This window comes from Panthera onca, chromosome A3, assembly GCF_046562875.1.
Source record: "Panthera onca isolate mPanOnc1 chromosome A3, mPanOnc1 haplotype 2, whole genome shotgun sequence".
Lineage (NCBI taxonomy): Eukaryota > Metazoa > Chordata > Mammalia > Carnivora > Felidae > Panthera > Panthera onca.
In genome coordinates, this window is record NC_138341.1 from 85,209,878 (window position 1) to 85,215,877 (window position 6,000).

Consider the following 6,000-nt stretch of genomic DNA (forward strand, 5'->3'; position numbering starts at 1 on the left):
TCAATACCGGTCCGTTACTGTTAGCTGAAGTCCATAAGTTTATTCATATTTGCTTAATTTTTTACCTAATGTTATTTTTCTGTCCCAGAATCGCATCCAGGACCCCACCTTATCTGTAGTATCTGATACCCTGCATACATTAAGAATATGTATAGACTCCTCCGTAGGGTCTCCTTAGACTCCTCTTGGCTGTGACAGTTGCTCAGATTCTCCTTAGATTTTGGATGACCTTGACTGTTTTGAGGCATGCTGGTTAGATAGGTGTGGAAGGTCCCTCCGTTCAAATTTGTCTCGTGTTCTTCTCATGACTAGACTGGGGTTATGGATTTGGGAGGCAACATCACCGAGGTAAAGCTCCACTGTCATCCCACGTTAAGGGTACGTGCTGTCAACGTGACGTAACTGCTTTTGCGGTGTTAGTCTTGGTCACCTGGCTGAGGTACTCTGTGTTGGGTTAATGCAGAGCTACTCTTTTTCCTCCTCTTCCTACTGGACTCTTTGGAAGGAAGACCTGAGGAGAGCATTATTCTCCACCTTATGGGCCAAGTGTTCCACATAAATGACTTGTGATTACTCTGTGCAGATTGATCTATTCGCCCTTATTTATTTACTTAATAACTTATGTCCGTGTCGACTTGGACTCTTACACTTTGGGTTATTATCTAATGCCTTCTTATTTTTTTTCTCCAGTTGTTCCAGATTTGGCCATGGGAAACTTTCAGCTGTCTCCTGTGTCCCTTTCTTGGCTCATCCTTGTGGTTTCTTTCGAGCCCTTCCTTCCTTTCTAGCACGTCCAGCGGCTGTAGGTTCATCTTGTGAGGTTCCTGCCCCGTCCTAAGCTCAGCCATTCCTCCGCGGAGTCTTGGTTCCTTTTACTGACGAATGGTGTTAGCAAGATCTGGACACTGAGAGTGGGGCGTCGTTGCTTCTAGATCTCAACTGACAGAGCAAGGAAATAGATGTGTGTGTATACTAACCATGTAGATACATGTGTCTTAAACATCTCTCTATAAAGTAAGTTTAACATAAGTTCATACTGATATCTCCAACTTGAATCCATTACCTATGGATCATTCTAGGCTTCCCTTGCTTGTCTGTAACCTCCCACCCCAACAGTGAGAAACTTGGCTTCCACCGTCCACCATCCATTTACTTCATCGTTCAATTCCAGCACTCCAGCAGCTGCAGAATTGTTAGCCTGAATCCGTGTGCAAACGTTAACGGATTAGAGTATGGCGCTTATGCCTAGTTCCGTTTGCTTTTATTTTGACAGATTCCTCTCATTTCCTCTCATTTAAGTCATTATCACTTGATGGGTTTGCAGTTTTACCATTGTAATGAAAAAGAGACCGTCAAGTTAACTTTTCTCTATTTTCTTAATCACAAACAAAGTGAACTCCCTGGAAAAACGTATCATTCATTCAACAGGTGTTTGCTGTGTTTTCACGCTCTTACAAGGCATCGTTATAAGACACACGGCTCCTGCCCTCAAAGGGTTTTATCCTTTGATTAATCCCAATTGTTTCAGTCTAAGTATTCAAATAATTTGAGAAGGAATCTGAAGAACATTTAATAGTTCAAGTCACGGTATTCTGCATTCTAGATAGTTTACTAGTTATGTCTTTAATTCTTTGAAACCTGAGGAAGCCAACCCAAAACAGAATGGATTTTTCTTTTAGAAGATCCGCCGGGGGAAAATAATTAATGAGTTAAAAATTAAGTTACATGCCCTGTGTTTGAGACAAATCAAAACATAGGTTAGTGTTGGATTGGGTCGTTGAAGGCCCCACATGTGCAGGTATGGCGTCGCATGGGCAGGGGGGCCCTGAGGAGGGGCCTGTCCTGTTCCCTGACCTCTCCACCACCTCTCCGGTGGGGAGCAGAAAGTGTAGGGGGGCAGAAGGAAGAGAGGCTCGGGTTTTTTGGTTTTTTTGTGGGTTTTTTTTGATAGTTGACCTATATTAGTTTCAGATGTACAGCCTAGTGATTAGACAATAATGTATATTATAAGACGCTCACGGTAAGTATAGTCACCATATAGCGTTATTATGCTATTGGCGACCATGTTCCCTGTGCTGTACTTTTCATCCCCATGACTTCTTTATTTTACAACTTGTTTATTTATTTTATACCTCTTAATCCCCTTTACCTATTTCCTCCCATCTCCCCACGCCCACCCCCTCTGGCAGCCACCCATTTGTTCTCTGTATCTAGGAGTCTGTCGCTGTTTTTTTTTTTTGTTGCTGTGTGTTCGTTTGTCTTGTTCCTGGATTTTTTTTTATTCATAAGCTTTTTTTTTTTTTTTAAAGAAGTGTGTTCTTTTTTTTTTTAAGTTTATTTATTTTGAGAGAGAGAGAGAGAAACAGAGAGAGTGGGGGAGGGACAGAGAGAAGGAGAGAGAGAGAATCCCTGGCAGGCTCTGCAGTGTAAGCGCAGACCCTGATGTGGGGCTCGAACTCACAAACCATGAGATCGTGACCTGAGCCGAAGTCAGATGCTTAACTGACTGAGCCACCCAGGCGTCCCTTTATTCACATGCTTCTAACTGTAATTGCTGATAGATGTCTGGGGAGAAAGTTACACTGCTCTTATTTTTGTAACAGGGTTTTATTTGTCATTCTCTCCCAGTTGCTTTGCCACTCTTAAGAAGATCATTTTCCGGGTGCCTGGGTGGCTCAGTCAGTTAAGCGTCCGACTTCAGCTCGGGTCATGATCTCACGGTTCGTGGGTTCGAGCCCTGCATTGGGCTCTGTGCTGACAGCTCAGAGCCTGGAGCCTGCTTCAGATTCTGTGTCTCCCTCTCTCTCTGCCCCTCCCCTGCTCATGCTCTGTCTCCCTCTGTCTCAAAAATAAATAAACATTAAAAAAAATTTTTTTTTAAATAAAAAAAATAATAAAGAAGATCATTTTCTTAGTTTATGCACATTTTGGCATAGGTATCACCCGGACGTTTCCTCGGTGTTTCAGAAGAACTGCTATGTATTCAGAGATGGCATTTCCCCCATAATCATCTCTTCATGTAAGAAAATAGTTTGTGTTTTATTTTAGATAGATTACCCTCCCTGAAACTGATTAAGTCCAATGATGGGTTTTTCTAGTTCTTCTCCAGTGGAGGTTATTCCGACTGTAAACACAGTCTAATCCAACTTCCTGATTTTACAAAAGAGGAAGCTGATACCTGGAGGAAGAGTGGCTTCTCTGAAGGCGGGCAGTTTGATGGTGGGCCGAGTGGTGACTAAAACCTACGCCCTTCTGTATTAAACCAGAGGTTGGGTCCCTTTCTGGAAGCCACCCCCATCCCTGCCCTGGGAACAACGTATACAATGGTACCAGCTTTTGGAAAAGCAGTTATTCAAAAGGACAGTCAACTTGGCTGCCACAGGGACGAGATGTAAGTATTATAAAAATGTATAGCAGCTGGCTTTTTACTGCCATCAGAAAATTCTCAGTGAGCTAGGAGTCGGGAGACCTGGGTTCTAGTATGTTGGCCTCTGTGTAGTCTCGAGTCAGCTTTCTTCCTTCTGTGCTCCCCCATTTCCTCCTCTGTCAGGAAGCAGATTTCTCTCTGACCCTCTAGTCTCTTCCAGATCTTATTTCCCCATATTTCTACCTTATACGGATCCCAGAGCCCCCATTCTGTCATTTAGTGGCCAGGCAGCAAATGAGAGGTGCCCTCAAGTTCCAACGGGCATCACTAATGATGTTTGAGAATTGATTTTATGTTTCACCTATTTTAAGTTTCCAAAGGAATATGATTAACTGATAACACAAGTTAATACCACTTTTATTCTACTTTAGCTAATTTTTAAAAAATCTTCTGAAAGGGAATTAGAATTTATTTATTAGGCTGATTTATGACTTGTGGGCAGCCCTCTGCTTACAGACTGGGTTGTGTCCATCTGTGGTGAATCAGTGATGTGTTGTTGTTTTTTTTTAATGTTTATTTATTTATTATTTAAAAAATTTTTTTTTAACATTTATTTTTGAGACAGAGAGAGACAGATCATGAGCAGGGGAGGGTCAGAGAAGGAGGGAGGGAGAGAAAAGAGGGAGGGAGGGAGGGAGGAGGGGGGAGATTTCAGAATCTGAAACAGGCTCCAGGTTCTGAGCTGTCAGCACAGAGCCCGACGCGGGGCTCGAACTCACGGACCGCGAGATCATGACCTGAGCCGAAGTCGGTTGCTTAACCAACTGTGCCCCATCAGTGATGTGTTTTAAATACACTCTGGCTTCACCTCTGTTGATGACCAGGCTTTTTCTGCTGACCTCTAGGGTTCTGCTTCACCACCAGCACTGCAGACTTTCACAGACATGTCTCTGAAGTTTTATCAGAGATGAAGCTGTCACTAAGGACAGTATTGAGACGGTGGTCATTGGCCTGGCTCCAGGGCTCATTGTATCAGAGCAGATACATCTACTGAGCTGTTTGCTACGGTCAGGGTCCATGCAAGGTCATGTGTGTTAGTAACCATCTCAGGAGATTCCCCGGGTGGAATCTGAAACTGGCCCCCTTGCAGGAGGTCAGGGAGAGACTGAAGAGAAAGGCCGCTCCAGGTTGGTAGGTGGCAGTTTTAATAAGCAAAGGGAACTTCTATACGAGGCTTGTCTTGGGTGGCAACAAAGATGAATGGATCCCGGTGCCCAGCCTCCAGGTTGTAAAAGTTGATAAAGAGCCCTTAACGGGGTTCCGTCACATATACCGTGTGGGTGTTCTCAACTCCACATCACCATCTCAAGGCCGTGTCCATGGGGCAGCCTCTGGGAGCGGGAAAGGCAAGCGATATTCCCACATTCCATGGACGAGGGAGGGAGCAGGGAGCCTCCGAGTGCCCAGGTCTAGCTCACGTGCCAAACGGCAGTCACTTCTCTTTGATGAGTTTCTACAACAGGTGACTGCCTCATGAGGAAAGCTGTTTGCTTTCCGTTAGTCTGGTGACTGGATTTTCGTGGTTTGGGTTGAAGGTAAACTAGTAAGAATTTTACAATATCCTGGGACATCCGCGTGGCTCAGCTGGTTAAGCGTCTGACTCTTGATTTCAGCTCAGGTCATGATCTCATAGTTCGTGAGATTGAGCCCCGCGTGGGGCTCTGCGCTAATTGTGCAGAACCTGCTTGGGATTCTCTCTCTCCTCTCTCTGTGCTCCTTCCCTCCCCCCCCTCAAAATAAGTACATAAACTTAAAAATTGTACAGTATCCTAAATACTACCGTGAAGTGTATGTAATTCTAATAAATATATAACTTGTTCTACAAGATAGTTCTACATTTTTAAATCAAAGCTCCAACATACTAAAATAGGCAAGATTTGGGGTGCCTGGGTGGCTCAGTCGGTTGAGCGTCTGACTTCAGCTCAGGTCACGATCTTGCAGTCCGTGAGTTCGAGCCCCGCGTCAGGCTCTGGGCTGATGGCCAGGAGCCTGGAGCCTGCTTCCGATTCTCTGTCTCCCTCTGTCTCTGCCCCTCCCCCGTTCATGCTCTGTCTCTCTCTGTCTCAAAAATAAATAAATGTTAAAAAAAATTTTTAAATAAAATAGGCAAGATTAAGGTAAGTCTCAACATTGTAGACTGAGTCACAAAGAGAGGAATTAACAAACATTTATCGTTTTCTTATGCCAAACCGTAGAGAAAGAAGCTGACTTTTTAAACGTAAGGAACAATCCTGCTGGAAAAAATGTTTGAGGGAAAAAAAGCACTGATGAGCTGACAGTCACAAGTCTAAGAGAACACAAGAATCCAGGGAAGCAGGCCACTTTGATGTTCTCTCGAACATGAGCCATGGCTTTGATGACTATGATGTAAAGTACAGAGAAGTCAATGCCCCGTGTCCCCCAAAATAGGAAACCTAACAGCTACGACCCCAAAGAGCAACCCCACATGGTAAAGATAAATGAGAAGAAAACCTGCCCTACCGAGGGAGGGCGGGAAGACAAGAGGGAAGGAACAGAAGGAAGAACGGGAAAACAGGAAGGAAGAACAGGAAAGGGAGCAGGGCAGGCGGCGG